The 25,086-nt window shown below is 38.5% G+C and overlaps 1 long non-coding RNA gene across 2 annotated transcripts in view; it reads left to right on the top strand.

Annotated features, from left to right (window-relative positions):
• Nucleotides 1-25,086, top strand: part of LOC117795786 — a 175,566-nt gene that overhangs the window by 24,815 nt on the left and 125,665 nt on the right. For both annotated transcript variants that reach the window (XR_004619926.1, XR_004619927.1), the window contains exon 2: nt 62-158. This is a non-coding gene — a long non-coding RNA (uncharacterized LOC117795786). The remainder of the gene's footprint in view (nt 1-61; nt 159-25,086) is intronic.

The raw sequence follows: 25,086 nt of genomic DNA, 5'->3' as shown, positions 1-25,086 counted from the left end.
TATTCCCATTTGCTTTGAGATAGATGAACCCAAAGGCAAACACTGTATTTGTTTCTTGCAGCCATCCTGCAGTGTGGTGCCTGGAAGTGTAGCCTCTGGAGGCCCGACTGCCCGGACTGAAACCCTGACTCTTCCAGTAACTAGCTGAGTGACCTCAGGTAAGTTATTCAACCTCTCTGTGCTTCTGTTTCCTTGTTTGTAAAAAGCAATAGGATTACCTACTTCATTGGGTGGTATGAGGATGTTATTAAATAAGTTAATATATGTACAATACTTTAAAGATCACCCAACACATTGTAAGATTAGTGTTATTATAGAATTTATTTCATTAATTTTCATGATCTCTCCTTTTTTTGAATGTACAAAATTAAATAAGTTTTAATATTGTAGGCTGTCTTAATCTTACCTTGAATGCTGACAATCAAATCACAAGGCATATTTAGTAGATAAAATTTGGAATTATGGAAAATTATAAAGAGGAAATTAAATAAAAATCAACTATAATTTACTGAATGAAATAGCTTTTTAATTTTTTGTTTATTTCAACCTCTTTCTCAAATACTTTATCATAGGGTTTATTTTATTTTATTTTAAAGATTTTATTTATTTGAGAGAGAGAGAGAGGTAGAGAGAGCACAAGGGTAGGGAGAGGAAAGGTAGAAGGATAGGGAGAAGCAAACTCCCAGCTGAGCAGGGAGCCCGATGAGAGGCTCAGTCCCAGGACCCCGAGATTGTGTCCTGAGCCAAATGCAAACATTTAACTGACTGAGCCACCAAGGCTCCCCTCATTGTAGGTTTAAATTATATACCCTGATTTTTCTTTTCACTTACAATATGTTAGAACTTTCTAAAGTCATTAAATATTCTAAGAAACATGATTTCTAAGGCCCACATTACCTTGTTATAGGAGCTCATATTAATGGTTATATTACCATTAATATAACCAATAAGTGGGTATTCAATAGAAGTGAATGAAAAAAAAATGAAGTTGCAACTTTTAGTGAGAAAATGGTGTGGCATCATCTACTTGTGAGCAGAATTAAATGAACACTTTTTTAATATTGGCCTTCCTTTCTTATAATTCCCTAAGGAGTTACAAAAGCAAAAAGACAGATTCTCAACTCGCCCTCACTCTCCAGATCATTAGGTTCTCATTCTTAAGGTCACACAAATTTTTCTCTGCTCCTGGTAGAATTTTATATTGGGCAAACCTTGCTCAAAATAACGGATACTTGAATCATGTCAAAATGCAGCACCATGCTGAATACCTAAAGCCTCTGGGCTTTCTCCCTGCCGCTTAGAGTTTCCAGAAGGAAGGTATTTCTCATCACTGTGGCCGACAGTTCCTTTAGTCTTCAAAACGTAGGATCTTGAGTTTTTCCTTAATTGTCCAGCTTACACAGTGGTCTGTTTAAAGCTCTTTTGGCTGGAGGGACAAGAAACTACCCTTTTCAGACATTTATGACTTTTTTATCTTCATCCTTACTAGGTATGTGCAGATTGATGAATACATTTTCTAGACTCCCAGTGTCAACATGTGCTTTTAGATGGTACTTTACCTGGAAAATATTGGAAAAAAAAATGTAGTCCTGGCACACTTACTAAAGTAACAGTTATGTAACGATCACATGTGATTAGGGCTCTTATAGAGCTGGATGCCACAGCAACGGTGTGCAAAGAAGATGCCTTGGCTTTTCTGGAGGTACCAGGCTGCTTCATAGTCACAGGTAACGGTTAGGTTGGTTTTTGAGAGGTGTTGTAGTAGATAGAGTATGCAATGTGGTAACCAATGCCATGAACCTTTGTGGCTCAACATATTAAAAGTGTAATTATCAGCCCTACTAAGTCTAGCGTGGATGCCCTTCATAGAGTGCCGTCCTCAACAGCTCTTCTCCAGGTGCTAAATCGGGAAGCCAGAATCCCTCCATTATGTGATATGCTATCTTCTAGGAAAGGGAAAGGCACATTGGGTCTTCTGTATCTAGCTGGCAAATGGACAAGTAGAGTATGGAGGATCATAAGAGGGCCAATCTTGAAAGTGGTGGTCATGGCTTCCGCCCACATTACATTGGCTGGCACTCAGCCACCAGGAGATCAGCCTTAGCTGTGGGCCTGGCTGACAAAGGAAGTGATGTGTTAGACACTTAGCAGTGTCTCTGCCAGGGAGGTGGAGTTTTCTACACAAGCAATAGACAATATAGGTTATTGTAAATGGAATTATACATTTTAAATTTGTCAATTTGAAGAGCGTAACCGTAGGATTGAGAGATAAAGGAGAAGGGGGTATTTCTAGAGTGAACTGATATATATTTGACATTTCTGTGTTGGGTTTGGTTTCTTTCTCTATATATTTATCTGTTGGGAATTCAATTTTTTTTTTTCTTGCTGGAAAAGGAACTTCCTCAGTACCAAATATACTGGTGCATTTTCTCCATGACCTCAAGCTTGGGAGGTCTTACTTAAGCAAATTATTCATCAGCCTACTGATGAAGTGAATCTAGGAGAGCATCTAGTCTCTAAAGAAAATGAAGGAAAAGCACAAAAATAATGTTGCCTACATAAATAATTTCTGGGAGAACAGGATGAGTTAAAAGCTGTCTGCCCATCAAAAAGTTTTTATTTTAGATGATACTTCTTTATGCCAAACTTAAGCAAATTAAATGAAGAGCCCAGAATAACACGGAGTTTTGCAATTATTCAGAGCTTGCACATGAAGCCTGCGTCTTACTTGAGAATGTAAATGTTCCTTGCAGATCCTGCAGAAGGGATTCTCTACACAGAATCCATTTTTCTTTGTCCTGGATGGGATAGCATGTGGTTCATGATCTAAGGAACAAATGAAAAATCTAGCTGTCTGTTTTCTGGCCTCTTGGGTTAAAATCAAGGTCTACCAGCCTTGCTTTCAGGAAGGGTGGTGTTATGTTTTTTGAGGTGAGGTATGGGAAGAGGTGGTGGATGGTTATATTTCAAAAAGGTAGCAATTACCTGATAACAAAAAGCAGCGTGGACTGTGTCTTGTTACCGCTCATTCTGGAGGTGCCAAATCTGCCACGGACATCATCGTCATTACGGCTTCAGTTGGCCGAGGTCACCTCGGTTCATGTGTTTTATACATTGGTACCCTTCTCCTTATTACTTGCCAAACAAACCTTTTTATTTTTGCACACGTTTATGTTGATTTTGTGGTTTCTGAAATTGGATTCTGGCTCCTGGAGGCCCAAGTTTCCACGGCAACTGGAGGCCTTATCTGCTACTGGTTCTTGGCAGGCAGACAACCAGGTCTTTGAGTTTACTTTGGATTTTTTTTTTTGCTTTTTTTTTTTAACTTTTTCTTCTTCTCCCCTATTTTTCCTACACCCTGTCATTTAAGCATCACATAATTAATTGCGTACATCCTGTGCCACATGCAATTGCCATGGCTTTGAAGTCCCAATAGATCATTTTATAGAGCAGTGGGTGCCATTTTAAAAGAGAAAAAATAATGAAGACCTGGCGTCAGGGTAGGGCTGTGTAGATTTTAGCATATCCTTCTGCAGGTATGATAAAGAAGCCTGGGTACCTTCTGTTTGTTTTTCCGCATTTCCTTTCCAAACTGGCCTTCTCAATATATAGGAAAGACCTCAGAACGGACTTTGTTATTTTTCTCTCCGGAGCTAATTCCTTTTCCAAAACCAGCATGAACTGCCTCATTTGGTGCTGAGGTGAGGTTTTGCTTTTTTTTTTTTTCTTTTCAAATTGGAAAGGAAAAAAAAATTCTGATTTAGCATCATGTCATTTGGAGGCTGCTACTGGTCCAGCAAGAGCGGAAAAAACAACAGACAAACAAGGAAAAAAAAAATACCGACCCCCTTGCTTAGACGCTATTAAAGTTTAGCAACAATAAATGATCTCATCACCTTTTTAATGTTTTTGAAAAAATAAATGCAATCATTTGCTTCAGTGAAAAGAACACATTTATTAGGATAAGCTTTCAGAATCTTTATGAAAAGGACATGCTGCCTTTGGAAAGCAGAAATGTGTAGGTTCTGAGGAAAAAAGAATAGACTTGCATGTTTTAAAAGTTTAATTAGCTTTCACCTTTCTTTGTAGAGAGAAAATATAAGAATATATATATGTTGTTGGCAGTTTTGCTCTCTTCCTAGGGAAAACACACTCAAATAATAACCTCTAGAAAAAAAGAAGAAAAAGAGTCCCGTTTACTGAGCAAAGTAAATGCTGCTGGATTTGTCGGTGGTGGTGGTGTAAAGTTCACTCTAGTCAGGACTTCATCTTCAGTACGTCCACATCTCTGTTGACCTCTTCTTCTTTCTGTTAGCATCTTGAACTTTTTTGCTCTATCCTCTGTGTGCCCCGCACGCTCACATCCTCCCCAGGAGGGCGATTCCATAGGTAGAATCTATGTCCTGAAATTTTCCAAACATGTGCCTCATGCAAACTTATGTGCCTAGTGTCCCATTGCCTCAGGGAATTTCTTCTTCCTGCCAGAGCGAGTGTAAGGAACAAATTCTTATGTGTGTTTGGCCTTGGATCTTAGGATTTAAGCTTCAGCTCACACCCTTTTAGAAAAGACCTTTATGGTCAACTTATTTAAAGCATCACACCCTCCATTCGCCCCTCCAGCCCTATCTATTCTTGTCATGTCTTTTATCACATCATTTTATGTATTTATTTATATAGTTACGTAAAGACTATTTTTTAATTGGGTAGCTGACATAGTCTCCATTACTTAGTCTGTGAAATGGAGAGTAATTCATTGATTAATTTATTCAAGAAGTGTTCACTGAGCCTCAACATTATATCAGGCAGTCCAAATGATCCTGGGGAATGTGATGATAACTAAAATGACCATAATCTCTTGCCATCCAGTTGTCTGGGTCTAGAGACAGAAAAGTATGCAAGAGTAAAGGTGAGTCAGAGAATTATAAAGGCAATGTAACGTGGTTTAATAACTGCTAGGGTATGATGTTCGCTGAATATTATAGGCAACTGGAGTCTTTGAGGACTGGGAAAGGTGTAAAGGAGAATATGATATCGAAGCAGAACCAGGAAATGCAAATAATAATTACCCAGGTACAATTTGGGGAAGGAGTTTCAGGAAAAGGGAAGAGCATTTCTAAAGCCCCTAAACCCAAATGTAAGGGAGAATAGGATATCCTGGGAACACCTCGATTAGTTCTGAATGGCCAGAACAGAACGAGACCATGAGCTAGGTCATGAAAGTCCCTTTATGCCATGCTACAGGAACCCAGCGAATTGATTAAGCAAGGGAAAGACACGATCGAATTTTTATTTTGGAGATTAATCAACAAAGGGTCACTTGAAAGAAGAGAATTCCAACAGCATGGAAAGTTGTAAGGGGTAGGGGACCAAAATAAAGGTGAGAATCAACAAGAAAAGTGGCTGTGGGGAAGGAAGGCATATAAATATAAGAACAATTTAGGAGGTATCATGGCCCTCATTAGATATGAGAGAACAGGTAATCTTATGGCTTAGAGTCCTGGGTAGATGGTGTCTATTCTGTTCACATTAAGCGATTCTTTCAAGAATCGTATTAGATAATGCACACTAAAACTGTTTTTAACTGATTACAACATTAAGATGTAAGAAAAAAGTTATAGAACAGTTTATACAAGGAGAGTGCCACTTTGTTAATGAGAGAGAATATCCTGTTAAGAGCAAATGTGATATTTGAATAGCCTTTCTTTTAGTTTTATTTCTTTTTTATTTATTATTGAAGTACAGTTGGCATACAATGTTATATTAGCTTCAGATTTGGAACATATTGATTCTACAATTCTATACATTACTCTGTGCTCACCATGATAAACGTAATCACTGCCTATAACCATACAACATTATTACAATATTAATTACACTGTTTCCTATGCTGTACTTTTCATCCCCTTGACTTCTCTATTTTATAACTGGAATCTTGCACGTCTTAATCCCCTTTACCTATTTTGCCTTTCCCCCCACCGTCCTCCCCTCTGGCAACCACCAGTTTGTTCTCTGTATTTAAGAGTCTGCTTATTATTTTGTTTGTTTATTCATTTGTTTTGGTTTTTGAATTCCACATATAAGGGAAATCATATGTATTTTTTTCTTTCTCTATTTCACTCAAAATAATACCTTTTAGGTCCATCTGTATTGTTACAAATGGCAAGATCTCACTCTTTTTTATGGCTGAGAAATATTCCAATATATATACGCACCACATCTTCTTTATCCATTCATCTATAGGTAAACCCTTGGGTCACTTCCCTGTCCTGGCTATTGTAAATAATGCTGCAAGAAACATAGATGGACACACATCTTTTGAAAGTAGTGTTTTTGTTTTCTTTGGGTAAATACCCAGTAGTGGAATTACTGGATCATATGGTTTCTCTGTTTTTAAGTTTTTGAGGAACCTCCATACTGCCTCTTCCATAGTGGTTGCACCAACAACTTACATTCCCACCAACAGTGCACAAGAGTTTCCTTTTCTCTACATCCTCACCAGCACTTGTTATTTCTGCCCTTTTTGATACTAGCCATTCTGACCAGCATGAGGTGGTATCTCATTGTAGTCTTGATTTGTATTTCCCTGATGCCAAGTGATGTTGAGCATCTTTTCATGTGTCTGTTGGCCATTGTATGTCTTCTTTGGAAACATGTTGAATAGGCCATTTTGATATGAAGACATGCACACATGCTCTTTCTCAATCAACTATACATATTTGTTTCATGGGTAATGTGCATAACATTTAACTGCATTTTAATCATTGGCCTTATTCTATCATTTAGCAGGAGGATCAAGGATGGTATAAAGTTTTAGCATCAGATTATGCCATAGCTGGTAACAGGCTTATAAGAAGGAACACACAGATTTGAATTTTGGCAACCAAATCGTTTGCTATGCAAACTGGGCTCTTTGAAAGTGAGAAGACATGCTATTAGTAGTAATACCGGGGCAATAGGTACAGACACATTGGGATATATGATCATCCTAGTGGGGGTTCTTCATGGTGTATAAAATGAGTTAGGTTGCTTAACATGTGTGATGATTACTTTTATGTGCCCAGATATTTGGTTAAACATGATTTCTGGGTGTGTCTGTAAAGGAGTTTCTGGATGAGATTGACATTTGAGTCTATAAACTTGAGTAGAGCAGATTGTTCTCCCCATTGTGGGTGGACCTCATCCAATCCATTAAGGCCTGAATAGAATAAAAATTCTCTCTCTCTCTGCTTGACTGACTTTAAGCTGGGACATTAATCTTCATCTGCCTTTGGACTTGACTTGAACTGGAACTTACACCATTAGCGCACTTACTTCTCAGTCCTTTGGTCTCAAACAGGAACCACTGGCTTTGCTGAGTTTGAATTTCTCAGCCTCCCTAATCATGTGAGCTAATTCCTTATAGAAAACCTCTCTCTGTACATATTATTGGTTTTGTTTCTATGAAGAACCCTGACTACTACACATCCTACATGGTACCTCGTAAGTATTCAATAAATGTTTCCTGAATCAAAATGGCTGCCATGGAGTATCTGGACAATCCTAAGAGTGGAATTACTGGGTCAGAGAGTAGGTGTATATTTAATTTTTTAGAAACTTGTAAGTTTTCTAAAATAACTGTGCCATTTTAAAGCCTCAGCAGCCCTGCACAAGAGTTTCAATTTCTCTATATTCTTACCACCCTTGGTTTTGTCAGTCTTTTAAATTTAGTGATTCTGTTGGATGTATAGTAATACCTCACACTGTTTCAGCTTGCATTTCTCTGATGTTGATCACTTTAAAATGGTCATTGGTTCTTCCCATAACTTCTGTGTTAAAATCATTGGCTTTGGAATTAAATAGACTGGGATAGACTCTCTGCCTTTAGCTTTCTCATCTATAGAACAAGAACAGTACCTATCTCATAGCTTTTGTATTAGAATTAAATTAATCCAGTGAGTGTAAAATGTCTGGTAGAGTACCTGACACATAGGAAGATCCAACAAATACTAGCTTTTGTTATTATTAAATCAGGAACCAAGGTTAAAACATTCTTAAGCAGTAGGAATACCACTGAACAGGAACCCCATGTAGACCATTTCTGGGGAAGATGTTAATGACTTGCATTTAGTCTTTATTTCCAGAAATAGCAAATAGGCGCATGAGCCCTAAAGAAGTCAGAAAATCCACCCTGGCTTGCTTTCCAGGACCATGGCTTCCCACTTATTTAACCTTGAGGAAATTACTTAACCAAACTACTTAACTTTAGTTTCTTTCTATATAAAACCTGGAAAATGTTAGAATCTAATCCGTGAGGTTTTGAGAATTACATGGGGTAATCCAGAGATAGCACCTAGAGAAGAGCTTATCTTTCAATAATTGTAGTAAACTTTTGTTGTGTGCAGACTAATACGTGCCAAGAGTTAGGGCTACGCTGTTGAACAAGATGACATGGACTTTATGCAGCTGAGTGATTCTTGCTTCCTCTCTGCCTCTTGTTCCCCAAATCCAAACCCAGGGACTCGCCCCATCTCCACTGCTTCCTCCTTGTTCCCAACTACTGTCTTTTCTCACTGGATGATTCTAATAGCCTGCTAATTTGTCTGGCTTCTTCCACTCTTGGACCCCAGCAGCCCATCTCCCTACTTACATGTCTCCAGGGGCTTTCTGTGGCACTTGGCCTAAAAACCAGATCCCTTTCCTGGCCCAGAAGGACCTCCAGGACTTGGACCTTGATTCTCTTTTCCATTCTAAGTTACTCTGCTCTCCTTTTCAAACTATATTCTACCCACATTGGCCTCCTTTCTGTTTCTTAAGTACATTAAACTCATTCTAGACTCTGGGCCCACATACTTTCTGTTTCCTCTGACTGGAACTCCCTTTTCTGAAATTCTCAGTGGATTGGCCCTTCTGCTTTAGTCATATCTTAGAAGAAATGTCACCTTTTCAAGGAGACCTTCCCCGAATACCTGATGTAAGGTGGTGGTTCTCCATCCTTTGCTTCTCCTTCATATAACTTCCTCAATCTCTCTAAATCCCATTACCCTATTTTGTTTTTCTCAACACTTGTTATTATCTGGAATGATCATGTATAGTTGTTTGTTTACTAGTTTACTGCCTTTCTCCCTTAGGAAACGACCTGTTCTCATATACTCACTGCTGTTTCAGGAACCAACATAGTGTCTGACTCATAGATACACAAGATAAATAAAACATTTATTTATTCATTTATTATATATATTAAATTATATATGTACTATATATGTGTGTGTATGTATATATATAAAATAAAAAATAGAATACCTGTGGTGAGGAACTGTCAAAAAGCCTTATCTATTTAACAATACACAATACATAATTTTAGCTGAATTAATCAGCAATGGAAATCAAGAGCTGGGAAATGATGGTCCCAGTGTTGAAGTATTTAGTATGAAGATTCCCTAATAATTATGACAATGGGATGATCTTGGACTTATGAGTAATAAGCATCAATGCCACACATCTCTGTGTTATATAACAGATGTTCTTATTAAGTGCTCCTCAGATTTAAATTATGTCTTAGTTGTTCATCCTAAACTTGAGAAGAATGTATAAAGGTTCAATTAATGACACATTTCTTACCTAGGAGATATTTCCAGTCTGTGTGCTTTTATTGAAGACTGGCTCTTTAGAAAGACAACCCAAGTGTTGGAGCATGGGTGTGGGCGCAGAACCACAGATAACGCCTCTGTATTGGAACTCTGCATTTGTTTGCTCCGTTCACGGCAACCAGTGAGCAATGAGAGAGAGAAAAACTCCTGTGTTATTTATTAAGACCATGCTACTTTTTAATATCAATTTTTCTTATCCTTCTAACAACCCTAAAAGGTAGATTATATTATCCTCTTTACACTGATGCTGAGAGATTAAATTACATATACAAAATGACTACACTAAATGGCAGAAGAGCTAATATTTTTTTCTTTAAAAAATTACTTTATTCAGGGCCCCTGGGTGGTGAAATCAGTTAAGCATCCGACTCTTGGTGTCAGCTTAGACACTGATCTCAGGGTCATGGGATCAAGCCCCAAGTCGGGCTCTGTGCTCAGTGTGGAATCTGCTTGAGATTCTGTCTCCTTCTGCCCCTCCGGCTCTGCTCTCTCTCTCTCTCTAAAATGAATAAATAAATCTTTTAAAAAATGACTTTATTGACCAGAATATATAATCTCAAGTTTCAAAATTCAAAACCATATAATATCTATGTAGTGTTAACTCCTCTTTTCTTGCTACCATACTGACTGTTTTTTTTCATCTGAGGCCGGGATGACATAGAAACAATGGAACAGATCATGGCCCAGGATAAGTTAGTTAGGCTGTTTCCATAACTTTGGCAAAAGCCATCTGTATCAAGCCCTAAGTACATATAAATTACTTGCATCTACCAGATGCATCAGGGTGTGAGTGTGTATGTGTGTGTGCATAACATACTTGTACACTTATGGACTTCCAACCACTAAGTAAGATCAGTAGTATAAGATAGATCAGTGGAATTCAGTTTTATTAACTATGGCATATGGATGTTTAGCACATGGCCATATGTTTCTCACGAAATGTAACTTACAATCTGAGCATTATAACTAAACAACACACATCACTGCAATTATTTTTTCCCAGCAACAGTCCATATCCCATTTCTTTCTCTGAGGGTCTGCTTTTAGTTCTATTTCCACTGAAGTCTCACTTGTCTCTAGCAACACCTCTTTTTTTTTTTTTTAACAAAACTTGGAAATATGGGGTGTTATGCTGAGGCTGAAATATTCCATATTTTTCTTCCATGAAACCCTGATTGGCAACAGTCAGGGATTGTCTCTCTTTTCCAGCTCTAGCCTTGAGCCAGGATCAAAATATTCATGAATAATTCGCAAATAATTAAATTCTTTAGGTTTTGTTCTTGTTCACAGGAGCAAAGTAATTTTGGTCTCCTTATGGATTAGATTATCTGTAAAGGTTATGATTTAAGCAGTTTCTTTTTCAGATGTGATTCCTTTGAATGTGTGGCCTGATAGGACTCTGAGCAGCACAGGGTCTGTGTTTTCTCTGTAAATAAAACCCTACAAAATTTCAACAAGTCCGCCCTTGTATGCCACACGGAGAGATTGATGACAAACCACATTATTTTCCCCCTTGATACAACAGCTCACGATCACAAATGCGCTTTCTCAGAACCTTTATTTACTTTACTTCCAAAGCATATGAGATGTTAGATGAGTCAGTTATCTCTTTAAAGAACATAACCTTCACACAGGAAAGCTATCTGTGTAAATTATTACTATTTTTTAAATCTTCCAATAAGGAGAGAATTTTCAAAATAAAAAATTCACTGTTTTATTATTTTGCCTTAGTAAAAGCAAAATTAACACAGATGGCCAACTGTCTGCCTAAAGATGTACCATTACACACCAAATATTTGTATTGTTCCTCTTCAAAATCACACATCAAGAAAAACAAAAGCAAGGATAGAGAGTTTTGAAGAGAGGTGTCACTGTGTAGATAATTGCATTCAAGAGAATAATTTAAAAGTTCAGAATATCCAAGCTGAAAGGGATCTGTGTCTCCTCTTGTATAACAGGGTTTTGATCTGTGTTGTCAGACATGAACAGCTGCCAATAATGTACTCTGTCTTGGTGATCACTACTGTGTTTATAAAAACGGCATATGAGGCTCCTGGGTGGCTCAGTTGGTTAAGCGTCTGCCTTCGGCTCAGGTTATGGTTTCAGGGTTCTGAGATGGAGCCGCGCATTCGGCTACCTGCTCCCTGCTCAGCGGCGAGTTTGCTTCTCCCCTCCTCCTCTCCCCCACTCGTGCTTTCTCTCGCTATCTCTCTCAAATAAATAAAACCTTTTTTAAAAATGGCATATATCCTTATCAGGTCATTAGACCTTTACCTAACCTGCAAACTGTAAACAAAGTAAACTTTCAAACTGCTGTCTAGAATTTATCTTTTATGCTCTGCGTTTTTAAAATTAAACAAATTATTAGTCTTAGGAAGTTAGTGAACCAGGGTTCTGGTGATATATCTCTAAGAGTTATCTTTGGAGTACATTTTGACTTCAGGGTACTTCCTCCCCAAAATATGTTCTTTACTGCCCTGCCAAGTTTCCAAAATTTCCACTCTTTTGCATTGTCCTTTTTGGTTAAGGCATTGTCAAAGCTGGTGAGGCAACAGAGGCTGTCTTCTAATGTCCTAGCTTGGATTCCTTTATCTGATGCATTAAGTTAGAGGAGAGAAGAACAGTCCTTTAACATAAAAATTTAATGTAGGATAAAGATACTCTGATTAGGGAAAAAATGATTCTGCAATTGGAAAGGGTCTGAAGAATCCAGTTAAGAGGGACAGAAGATTAGTATAGATACAGGTGATGCAGATGTCTTCATAGATGGAGATACGTAGCAGAAGGGGGGGTGGTGCTGAGAAACCGGCGGATATTAACAACCTCAGCAATTTGCTCCCAGGAAAGACTGAAAGGGATATAGAAAAATTTTAAATGTATTTACATACTTGGCTTGTCTGTTTAATCTATTAGGTAGACAGAGTTAAACCTGTGTTATAAACAAACAGATGCAAAACTATTATTATTCTGGGTCATAACTATTATGATTGGGTTATAACTGTTTCCCTGTGGTCTATTACATTTTTTTAAAATTTAATTATAAGTGACTGTTTTATAGAATGTCTTTTCCTGTGATATTTTTTTAAAAAATTAACTTCAAACTTTATAGAACTTCTTGCTTGGTATTTTCTTAGAATGTACCTACTATTTGAATTTGCTCAGGGAAATGCTAAATATTCCACAGAAAACTAAAAAACAAAATTTAATGTCCAAGGAAATGTATTATATTTTCCACAAATCTGCCCTTTTCTTATATACCCGTGGGTTACTAACAGTAACGTTGTGCATTTTGGACTTCTATACCTGGATTTGAATCTCGAATTTGCCATTTATTAGTAGTGTTATTCTGGACAAATGATGTTGTCTCCGGGGGCCTCAGTTTTCTTACATGTAAAAGGGAATAGTGATAATTCCTATTTCATTAGAACCACTCTTAGGATTAACTGAGTAAACCTTTGAAAATTGTTCGCCATGGTTCCTGCCACATAGTGAGCACTATTTAAGTGCTTATTAAATAAATTATGTCATCTTCTAGGTCCCCAGAGCTAAAACTAAAAACTTGATAATTCTTTCTAGACTCTTCTTTCTGAATTATCTTCCACATCACTCTCATAGTTATCCTTTCCTTCCCACTCACTTCTGTTGCCTTAGTTCAGACCCCATCATTTCTCACCTATAGCATTAAAATAATCTAATAGATCTCTCTGTCTCTAATCTTTAATAATCCTTTCCCTAGTGTCATCTTTCTCTAAGACATATTTAACCAAATCTCTTCCAGTCATGAATAATTTTTCATTAATTTACTCCCCCTTACTTTCCCCATTTGTCATTCTTTCTCTTCCTTCAGATATGACTTTTGGGCTGAGGATCTGTGCTCATGACCGTGACAACAAAAACTTCCGCCATCTTGGGGGTGGCACAGTCGGTTAAGCCTCCGATTCTTGATTTCAGCTCAGGTCATGCATGAACTCAGGGTCATGAGGTCAAGCCCTGCATCGGGCTTTCCCTCAGTGCAGAGTCTGCTTGTCCCTCTCCCTCTGCTCCACCCCACCACTTGTGCTCTGCCGCTCAAATAAATAAATGAATAAAATGTTAAAAAAAAAAAACAAACTCCTGCCATTTTGAATGTACTGAACTGTGTACCCCTTTTCTCACTCTTGGGATGTGTGGGGGCTGTACTGATCAGCCAACTGATGATAAGATCACTACATATGCAGGATCACTCTCTCTCAGCCTGCGGGCCATATTCATTCTCTTTTACCCTTGCATGAAATATCCCGGGGTCCTATATTAATCAGGGTTCTCCAGAGAAATAGAACCAGCAGATATGTAAGGCAATTTATTATCAGTATTTGTCTCACGTGATTATGGAGGCTGAGAAATTTCATGATTTGTTGTTTGCAAACTGAACACTGAGGAAAACCAATGGTGTAATTCCAGTCCAAACCCAAAGACCTGAGAACCAAGGTTGCTGATGGTATATGTCCCAGTCCAAGGAAGACCAATGTCCCGGCTCAAACAGGCGGGCAAGTAGGGAGTGAATCTCCCTTCCTCTATGTTTTGTTCTGTTTGGGCCCAGATGGATTGGACGATGTCCACCAATACTGGGGAGGGCCATCTACTTTACTGATTCCACAGATTCAATTGCTAATCTCATCCACAAACACGCTCACAGACACACCAGAAATAATGTTAAATCTGGGCACCAAGTGGTGCAATCAGGTTGACACATAAAATTAACCACCACAGGTCTTTTGGGGGATTTCACTCTTCTCTATTTGCTCCACTTGTGTGTAGGTGAGGTTAATTCATGGGGAAATATGTAGAAAACTTATGTTGGCTTCCAGTTTAGGCTCATTTCTGCAAACCAACATTGCTGGTAATATAACTGAGATTTGGGGTTCTGTTTGACCTCTCCATCTATTTGTCCATCTGTTTAGAATCCATGAGGAAGTAGTGAGTGGTATGATTAATTGGCCATCCCCAGAAAACCAATATTAATGATAAATCCCAACTAATTTATGAGAATATTTGTTTCCCAAAGAAGTTACAGCAGGGAATCTTCTGTACTATTTAGAGCTGACTACATTCCTTTGGTCCAAGATTTCTCACTCAGCCTTAGCACTGTTGACATTTTGGGCTGGATAATTTTGTGTAGCGTGAGGCGATCATGTGTATTGTGAGATGTTTAAAAGAACCCTTCGTATCTACCCACTAGATGCTGGTAGCCCTCCTCTAGATGATGATCAAAAATGTCTCCAGACATTGCCAGATGTCCCCTTTCGGGGGCCAGTTTTGCAGTGATAAAGTACCCCTGCTTTCATCTACATAACTACGGACCTACAAGCAAAAACGAAAATTAGTGGAGAATATGTGGTAACGGCAAAAATGTGGTGACATTCAGGATCTCTCAGGTAATAGAATCATTCTGATGTCTGCAGGCTTAGACATTACAAGAGAGTCGGTACGATTTTACCTGTAGTAACTGGGGGCATTTTCCCTTTCCAGTTTAGGAAAAGAACACCACATGGCCCATCATTCCTAGAGATTATCCCATAATTTAAAAAGAACTATGGAAGTGTGTGCATTCATGGCCTTTAACCTCAGCCTTCTTAATAATGCCTTCTTGGGGTGCCTAGGTGGCTCAGTCAGTTAAGCGTCTGTCTTCGGCTCAGGTCATGATCCCTGCTCAACGGGGAGCTTGCTTCTGTGTCTCCCTCTGCCTCTCCATGCCCACCTGCTGGCTCGTGCTCACTCACTCTCTTGCTCTCTCTCTCCTTCTCTCTCAAATAAGTAAATAAAATCTTTTAAAAAAGATAATGCCTTCTTTAAATGGGGTGATCCCAAATTCGTCCATCACTGAATGATTTTGGTAAGTTTATTTAAGCCTCATCTATAAAACAGGTATGGTAATAGTTACAGACATCAAATGACTTTTGTGAGATTACAAATCATACTATAGGGTAGAGAGACCTCAGATAAATACTTGGCACATCTGAAGTGTTCAATATCTATAACTGTTCTTACTATTGTGTGAACAGCTACCCAAAACATGGGTCCAGAAGAGTGAACAATGGTGAATGGATGTAAAGCCCTGATAAGTATAATTGTAGCATCCAACACCCAGTAGCTACATGAATTTTGGCTGAAAGAAATACATAGGCTTTATTTCTAAACCAATAATTTCCACAGAAAGACATCACACACTACAAGTATCTTCATCTTGCTTTTACTGGGAAGTCTGACACACAGACAAAAGCTTTGTCAAAACTGGAGGGTGTAACTCTTCTGTCTAAATGAGTGATTCTCAACCAGGCCTGATTTTGCTCCCTACTCCTGTGGGACATCTGACAATGTCTGACAACATTTCTGGTTGGGGAGAATGCTACTATATCTAGTGGGTAGAGGCCAAGGATTCCACTAGGCGTTCTCTTTTTTTATTTGGGGCGGGGGGGAGGGAAAGAGAATCAGAAGTAGACTCAGTACTGAGCGTAGAGCCCTACGTGAGGCTTGATCCCGCGACCACAAGATCACGACCTGAGCTGAAACCACGAGTTGGACACCCCATCGACTGAGCCACCCAGGCACCCACCACTAGGCATTTTTAAGCAAACAGGATATCCCCCGTAGCAAAGAATGATCAGACCCAAAATGTAAATTGCTCTTAGGTTAAGAAACCCTGCTCTATTAATGTGAGTTTCCCAGACAATAAACAGTCTCCAGGAAGCTGTATTATGATGGCCTCATCACCTGCCATTCCAAGGTTTTTCATTGTCACTTAGGTTTTATTCAGTGTATACTGTAGATATCAAGCTACCAGCTAGATGTGCAATCATGTTCAGCTATTTATGACCTTCAGAAGCAGCTTTTCTTTTGAATACTTTCTCAAGGCTATTTTGCCCATTTTTTCTATAATTGAAGGACTGGGTTAATATTGTGTAGGCCCCAAGTCTATTTCAGTCCAAAAATTGGTATTTGTTTTTTTTTTTCTCCTGAAATTGACTTGTGACTTGTATTTCGAATGTTTAAGCCCAATATTGTGAACTAAGTGTTGCGAACTTTTAAAAGACATGTACATATAATTGAACATCTTTCAAAAACGGAAACCCTCTGTTGCCTGTTTTGGTTTAATCTGGGATCCCACCTGCAGACTGGCTTGTTAAAGAGCCCAATAGGAGCCTTGATGGGACAGAGTTCCCACTAAAACTTTCTGGGGAATACTGACAGGAGTCGAAGGAAGGGAAGGCCAGGGTTGTGTTTCTTCATTTTTCCCCCCTGAAAAGCAGGGAGACTAAAAAGCAATAAAGCAAAAGGCATTTCCTACAGGTAGCCTTAAATCATTCAACACAGAGGTCTTCAGGGAGCGACCGGTTCCTCTTTCCTTCCCAGAATGAGCTTTCTGGCTAAATGCTCCTCATCCAGCCCGAAGTGTCTTCACCTGGCTCTCCAAGGGCTTTTATCCAGACTTGTCCCAGCATAACAGCATCCTTGCTTCTTCAGAAATGGGTCTTGACCCATGCATCACATTCAAAGACTTTTTCAATTGCTCCCCAGTGGCAAGAGCTGAGGGCTCTGTTTTGCTTGTGATAATGTGCTAATCTCCAAGACCCAACATAAATTCTCTTGCATTGTCATTTGTCAAAGTAGCAATATGGAGCTGGGGGAAAAAAAGAGAAGGGGAAAGGGGGTTGGGGGGGCGTAGAGTCATGACAGAAAGAAAACTTGGCCTTCGTTTTGCGTTCCTTCGTGCCGAACTTAACTTTCCCTTCTTAATCTGTAAAACATCTGACAGAAAGGGTACTGCAAACACAAGTAAATAAATAATTCCCCATGATTCTTCCCTATGGCTTTTTGTCGGGTCGACATTTTAGGCAGAGAATTAAATATAAGAGGAAGTTTCCAAATCGATGCTTGGCGCTTTGTGGACCTGTCTTCTGCATATTTTCACCACCTGCTCCAACAATATCAAGTGGACTTTGGTGACTATAGGAGTACGCAGTGCTCTCCTTATGATTGCTTTTTAAAGTTGTCCTGGATTTGCTGCAGCAAAGAATGTTTCAGATGATAGTAGTAAACAAGGTGTTATCTTCTCTCATTGGTATTAACTTGGAGAAAATGAATAAATGTGAAATTTTTGTGGTTGCTGTGTTAGGAGCTTTATGGAGGTATAATTTACATACCACAAAATTCACTCATTTGAAGTGTACAGTGCACTGATTTTTAGTAAATCTACCATGTTGTGGAACCCTCACTACCATCCAATGTTAGAACTTTTCCACAACCTGCATGAGATCCCTGGTGCCCACTGACAGTCACTCCCTTTCCCGGGATCAATCCCAGGAGACCACGAATCTATTTTCTGTCTCTATAGTTTTGCGTGTTTGGTATATTTCGTAGAAATGGAATCATACACTATAGAATCTTTTGTGTCTGACTTCTTTCACTTAGCATAATGATTTTGAAGCTCATCTATGTTGTATGGGTCAGTATTCCATGCTTTTTTTTTTTAGATTTTGTTTATTTGAGAGAGAGAGAGAGAACACCAGTAGGGGAGGGGCAGAGGGGGAGGGAGAAGCAGACTCCCCACTGAGCAGGGAGCCTGATGTGGGGCTGGATCCCAGGATCCCAGGATCATGACCTCAGCCAAAGGCAGACGCTTAATTGACTGAGCCACCCAGGGCACCCCTGTATCTATTTTTTTTCTTAATTAACAGACAGTATTGCACTATAATACCGCATTGGGCTTATCCATTCACCAATGTGTGGGCATTTGAGATAAAATTGTTTTGGAAAATATCAGCAATGACAGCATGTCGACAAGATATTAAATGAGAGAGCTTGCTTAAAGAATGTGTTTCACAGCTGAGGCAAAAAGTATTCACTGTAGAGGCCAGAAAACCCTCAACCCAATTCTTTGTTTTTGGGGGGGAGGCTTCTCTAAACATGCACTTTTAAGAAACTGAAAGTACTTACTCTAGTCCAGGGCACAGTGAAAACTAAGGAAGTCCTTGGACTTCGCTCAGAGCAGAATTTCACTGATAGGACCAACGTCTGTTTGGCAAATTTCACATGACACATTTCTCTCACTGCCTGGTCAGCACTCTCTTGGGAGTCTCGGGGCCCTAAGGAAATAGAGGAAATGAAGTTTGAGGCTCCTAATCAAGTTCGAAACCAAACCAATTGAATTTAGGAGGTTCTATGCGTAAGACATCATTTTTGGCACTTAATGAGTTAGTTCAGTACATGAGTGATGAAACTAGACAGAAAGTTCGCTAGTTATTCTGACAACAAACATTACAGTGATAAAAACCGCTCACCTAGATTCCCAAGACAGAACTTCCAATGGGATAAAAGTGATCATTGGAAGTATTGACATTTTTGTTATTAACTGTATTTTTGATCATAAAAATTAAAAAAAATATATTTTTGTTATTGTGACCAACATGTGCCAAGTTCTCTGCTTGGCGATTTATATGCACTTTTATATATCTCATCAAATTATCCTGATTTTATTGATGAGAAAACTAAATAAGGTTCAGAGGGGAGGGTGAAGTCATTTGCCTAATGTTATAGGATTAGTAAGAGATGGACTAAAAACTCAAAAGACTAAAACAGGCTGCCCGAGGAACAGCCATGTGTGCGTGCACGTCACACACACACACAAACCTAGTTTGTAGCAAAAAACCTTAGAATGGACCCTAGGGAGACATTTCTAACATTGAGAAGCATGCAGCACTGAAATGTGGAAGGCTTTCTAAACGTTTGGAACCGAAGAATTAATATAATGGACTGTATTGGTGTAAGCATATCTTTTAATTTAGATGATGAGTCTGTGACTACAGACAGCTGCTTCTGGAAAGATGATTCTTTCTCCTCATACGTTCGGAGAACCCATGGGTGAGCCATTGGATCCTCTTCCCTTCTCATTTAATAGAAGTCCTTGACTGTCACAGTGTTTGAGCTCAAAGGCAAGGAATCAAACCCGGTTGGACTATATGCCAAAAAGGCAAGGATAGAAAGTTGCCTGCTATCATGATGAGTCCGGGGGTCAGTTCTAATTCAGATCGTGCTCCCACTAGCTCATGCGTCAATTACCTCTTGCGGAAACACTGAGAACTTGAGCCTTCCTACCTGGAAGTTGTGAGCACAAAGACAGATTTGCCAGGATAATGTCTGTTACTGCCTGATGCGGAGTTTTATAAAGGATGGGAAAGTAAGAAGTTCCTTTTATCTCCCATTCTACCACTGATCAGGTTCTAGAAGAAGTAACTCGCCACCCCCTTTCACTCTCCCCTTCCTTTTCTCATTCTTCGTTTCTATGTCTTTCTTTTAAAAGAAATGTTATTTTTTTAAATGACCACTAAAATAAAACTGCAGACCTGAACACTGGTGTTCTGTCTCTCTCTTCAGGCTCCTTGCCACAGAGTAAATGATTTATTTATTAAGACAGAAAAAAAAAAAAAACCCAAAATGGGAAGTGACTTTTTTTCAAACATTGTCAGCATGATTACTTGACCTTTGAGATAGGCTAAGGTATAAAAAGGAAGGATTCTTTCTAAGGCTTTTCTTCTCAAGTGCCTGACACCAAGTGTAGCTAATTGTCAGCAGCATTTTGAAATTCTAAACCCATTCCATGAACCTTTAGTTGGAAGCAGACCTTGGCCGAAAATGACTCGAGCAAACTTTCCTTCTTCCCTCCTCCCCTTTCCCTCCCCTGTTTTCGGTTGTTTGCCCTCCATCCATTGTATGACATCCAAGATTTCACATGGAAACACCCCATGGCTTGTTTTTCATTGCAGGTTAAAATCAACTTTAATTTTGTTATTTTTCCCCCTAAGATGTCGCCCATCCTATTAAAATGATTAGGCATTTCTTTTGAAGAGTTACCTGAGGTAAAAATCTAATTGGCACATTGGCCACTGGAAAATGATGCCAAAGGCAGGAGTGGTACCAGCCAAGCTGATACATAGGGAGCCCTCTTAGCAGGGGCTCGATTTCATGCCACAGTTTAAGATACCATGTGCTCAGCCCTGATGATAAAGCGTCTGTGGTTGTTAAGCAAGCATTTGAAAATAAAACTGTGTTTCCTCAACAGAGAGGCACTGACCAACATTAAATATCACATTTATGTGCAGAGCAGCCATATATCGAATGACAAAATGTCACAAAGATTCCTGTTCCGGAGACGTTTAATGCCGAGTTTAGCTCAGTTCGAAGTTTTGGGCTGCTTTCTGTTCATTATTGGAAGCTCCGGTTTTGCCAACATGAGCCGCAAAACCTTCCATTTAATAGTTTAAATGAAATTATGTTTTACAAACTGGGTTTTCAATGTGGTAATGTGATGCATTCAACAGAGCTTAATGAGAAGACATAGGAACAGGTTTAAATAGCAGCTTCACATGTTTCCTTAACAAAACAAAATGGCACTTTACCCTCGGTGGTATATTATAACTCAGTCAGATCAGCGACAAAAAGATTGTTCTTAACCAGACTGGCATAAATTTCTGTACTCCAAAAATACTTTATTGTTATTTTTTTTTTTAGAAAAAAACTCTTATTCAACACCAGTGAGAGGATGGAAAGAGCTAATAGAGACCAAATTAATAGAAGATTTTACTTTCCCATCCTTTATAAAACTCCACATCAGGCAGTAACAGACATGATCATGGCAAATCTGTCTTTGTGCTCACAACTTCCAGGTAGGAAGGCCCAAGTTCTCAGTGTTTCCGCAAGAGGTAATTGACGCATGAGCTAGTGGGAGCACGATCTGAATTAAATCTGACCCCCGGACTCATCATGATAGCAGGCAACTTTCTATCCTTGCCTTTTTGGCATATAGTCCAACCGGGTTTGATTCCTTGCCTTTGAACTCAAACACTGTGACAGTCAAGGACTTCTATTAAATGAGAAGGGAAGAGGATCCAATGGCTCACTCATGGGTTCTCTGAACGTAAGAAAGAAAGAGGGATAGAGGGAGGGAAAAGTAGAAAGAGAAAGGGAGGAAGGAAGAGAATGGATAAAATGGGGAAAAGAAAGCCAGACCAATACTGTTTTGAGATTCATGTAATTTTTTTCCCTTTCATTTAGATTGTTATGTGAGCCAGGAGGAAAATTCTGAAAAATTATTATTTTTTTCCTTCATGTAGAGTATAGAACACAATATCTTCTGTCAAATGACTAATTTGTAAAATGCAGAAGAAAAGAATGCAGTGTCAAAATAGGGCATTTGTTGAACTAGTTTTACAATCAGTAAGTGAAGATTTTAGATCCTTTAGGATCCAACCAATTCAGCTTTTGGAAGATGAAAGACTGTAGGTTTTTGTTTTTCTTTTTTTTAATAATATTTTTTTATTATATTATGCTAGTCACCATACAGTACATCCCTAGTTTTTGATGTAAAGTTCCATGATTCGTTACTTGTGTATAACACCCAGTGCACCATGCAGTACGTGCCCTCCTTAATACCCATCACCAGCCTATCCCATTCCCTCACCCCACCCCCCGAAGCCCTTAGTTTGTTTCCCAGAGTCCATAGTCTCTCATGGTTCATTCTCCCTTCTGTTTACCACCCCCCCTTCTTCTTCCCTTTCTTCTCCTACCGATCTTCCTAGTTCTTATGTTCCATAAATGAGTGAAACCATATGATAATTGTCTTTCTCTGCTTGACTTATTTCGCTTAGCATTATCTCCTCCAGTCCCGTCCATGTTGCAGCAAATGTTGAGAAATTGTTCTTTTTGATGGCTGAGTAATATTCCATTGTATATATGGGCCACATCTTCTTGATCCAGTCATCTGTTGAAGGGCATCTCAGCTCCTTCCACAATCTAGCTATTGTGGACAATGCTGCTATGAACATGGGGGTGCATACGGCCCTTCTCTTCACTACATCTGTATCTTTGGGGTAAATACCCAGTAGTGCAATTGCTAGATCATAGGGTAGCTCAACTTTTAACTTTTTAAGGGACCTCCACACTGTTTTCCAGAGTGGCCGTACCAACTTGGATTCCCACCAATAAGACTGTAGGTTTTAATCCACTCATACCACAAGGGTAATTACTCTTTTGTGATTTTTTTCTTACCTTTTATTTGTTCACTTATGGACAGAATTATCTGTTGATGAATTAGCATGTCTTACAAGGCTCGCTAAGAATAATAGTTGGTGGAAATGAAAAAAAGATGCGCCTGTTTTCATTACATCTCCCGTAAACTACCCATGGAGGGACCCTTCTGCTGCATTTGCTTCATGGCTCATAAACTTGGCAACAGAGCTGGTAGCCCATGCTTGCACACAGGCCTTACCTTTTTATCACCCGGCATCTTACACATGTGCTTTTTGGAAATCTTCCCTCTGGTTCTCATTTTGATGCTTCTCCTAAGTGAGCTTGAACTTTAACGTCCTAAAAAAATCACATTCATAATAGGGATTCTCCAAATTGACCCTTTAAGTTGGCATTATTGCTATAGACCCTGTGCTTTGCTCTTTACCTAGGAACTGTATTCACTTCATGTGCAAAGTATGGAAAAAATTCTAACTATTTCTTAAAAACTTGGTTGATACCTACAATAAACCTTAGAGAAGCTTTCTAGTTTGGATGGCTGAAACAATCATGAATCTACTATGGATATTCTTTCCTTGGTTCGGTCTTTCTTGATATGATTAGCATGGAGACCTTTGCCTTAGTAGCCCATCTGTTCTTGCTGCTTATTCCCCACTGCAGTCAAGCCTAATGAAGGATGGCTCTCCAAAGGTTCATAAGTTTGATGTGCACAGCCATTCAAAGTTTGAATATCCATCAGAATTTCTCTGGCCTGGAAATCAGGTTAGAAATGCCATGAGACCATGTTCTCATGGGACATTTCTCTGAATAAGTCTCTCTCTCTCTTTTCAGACCAGCTTTAAATAAATTACAAAAAAGCTCCCTTATTTCCCTTTCCTTCATTTGACTGGAGTGATCATTCTACAATGGCCATTGTTTACAAATTTAACTCAACTATAAATGTGTTAGAGGTCACTAAATGCGGTCATATATTGACCTTGAATATCATTTCAGGTCAGCTTTTTTTTTTTAACTCGATTGTTAATTACATAAGTCATAGAAAAAAAGACAATGGGAAAAGGGACAGATCATCTTTAAGCTGAGCATGCTGGGACTACGACTTACGTTTATCATAAATTCAAGACAGACAGCCAACATTTACGTTTACAGAAAAACACAAATTATCATATTTCCAAAATAAATTATGTCCCTAAGCTTCACCTATGGCTGAATTGCACTTGCTTGCATGCTCATGTGGGCTGTGGACTAAGGTGGTTCTTGCTCTGTCAAATGGCCAGATCTAAGTAACGTACAACGTGCCTCTGCCAAAATTTAGAAGTCTCCTTTGGGCCTTCTCTTTATTATTGCAGTTTCAAAAAATGCATTATGATCCTTAAAATGTATAAATATTTATATATACACATGATAAGTATAGTTGGTATGCCTTTTATGCTGTTTTATTAAAAAGTTGATATTACAAAGAGAAATTAAAGTAAATAAATTTAAAAGATATGGACTGTGAATAATATGGAGAAGGTAGATTTGAAGTAAAATATTTTATCATGCTACTTTATTTAATTATTTATTTTAATTTTACTTCGATCTAGGAGCAGTAGAAATCAGCATTTCTTTACTATATACTATAGTAGAAAAATGACATAACTTTGGGGAAAATTATTTCAAAATCAGATACACTGTTAAATTATGTTGATATAAGTAAAATTTAAATTTAAGAATGTGATAGAAAAAGTATTGTCTTACTCTTTTTGAAGATAGAAATATAATAAACTTAGGCTTGTAACAAAGACCCTTATACCTAAATAACCAGTTAGCTTAGAAAATGCAATCAGAAGGGCAAGTAATGATTTTGCTAGGTTTTCAAGACCTTGCTTAGGGTGTATATTCTGCTCTAGTCCTCGTCCTGAGAAATTAAAATTATTGCAAGAATGTTGAGGTTTACTGACATCAGGGCTATAATATTTCATAAAAGTCTTTGGAACTTACTATTTGGAGCTGAGGTACATCATTTGACTTATTTTTTGCTTTGGCTTTCTTATATCTTAACTGAGAACAAGAAACCAGCAGATGGTTTTCAACCAAGACCAATCCATTTCTAGGTTTCTATGTCGGTAAATGATTTTCTCTCATATGTTGTTAGTCTTATAAGATTTAAGGGGCAAATTGGAAGTTCATTGTGATTCAGCAGGCGTGAAATCTGAGTTTTATCATGTTAAACATTACCAATAATTTCAAAAAAAATCACTTACTCCAGTATATACTTTTTGATTAATAAATTCTGAAGTATTCTTTGGGATAGTCTGATTATGTTGAACAAAATTTGGATGGATTCATAAGACAATGAAAGTAAATTTCATCGGGAAAACACTCTCTTCAATGTATAGAAATAATTCAATTTTCCTAA

Source organism: Ailuropoda melanoleuca, chromosome 13, assembly GCF_002007445.2.
Source record: "Ailuropoda melanoleuca isolate Jingjing chromosome 13, ASM200744v2, whole genome shotgun sequence".
NCBI lineage: Eukaryota > Metazoa > Chordata > Mammalia > Carnivora > Ursidae > Ailuropoda > Ailuropoda melanoleuca.
The sequence above is the reverse complement of the archived record's forward strand: the minus strand, read 5'-3'. Positions and strand labels throughout refer to the sequence as shown.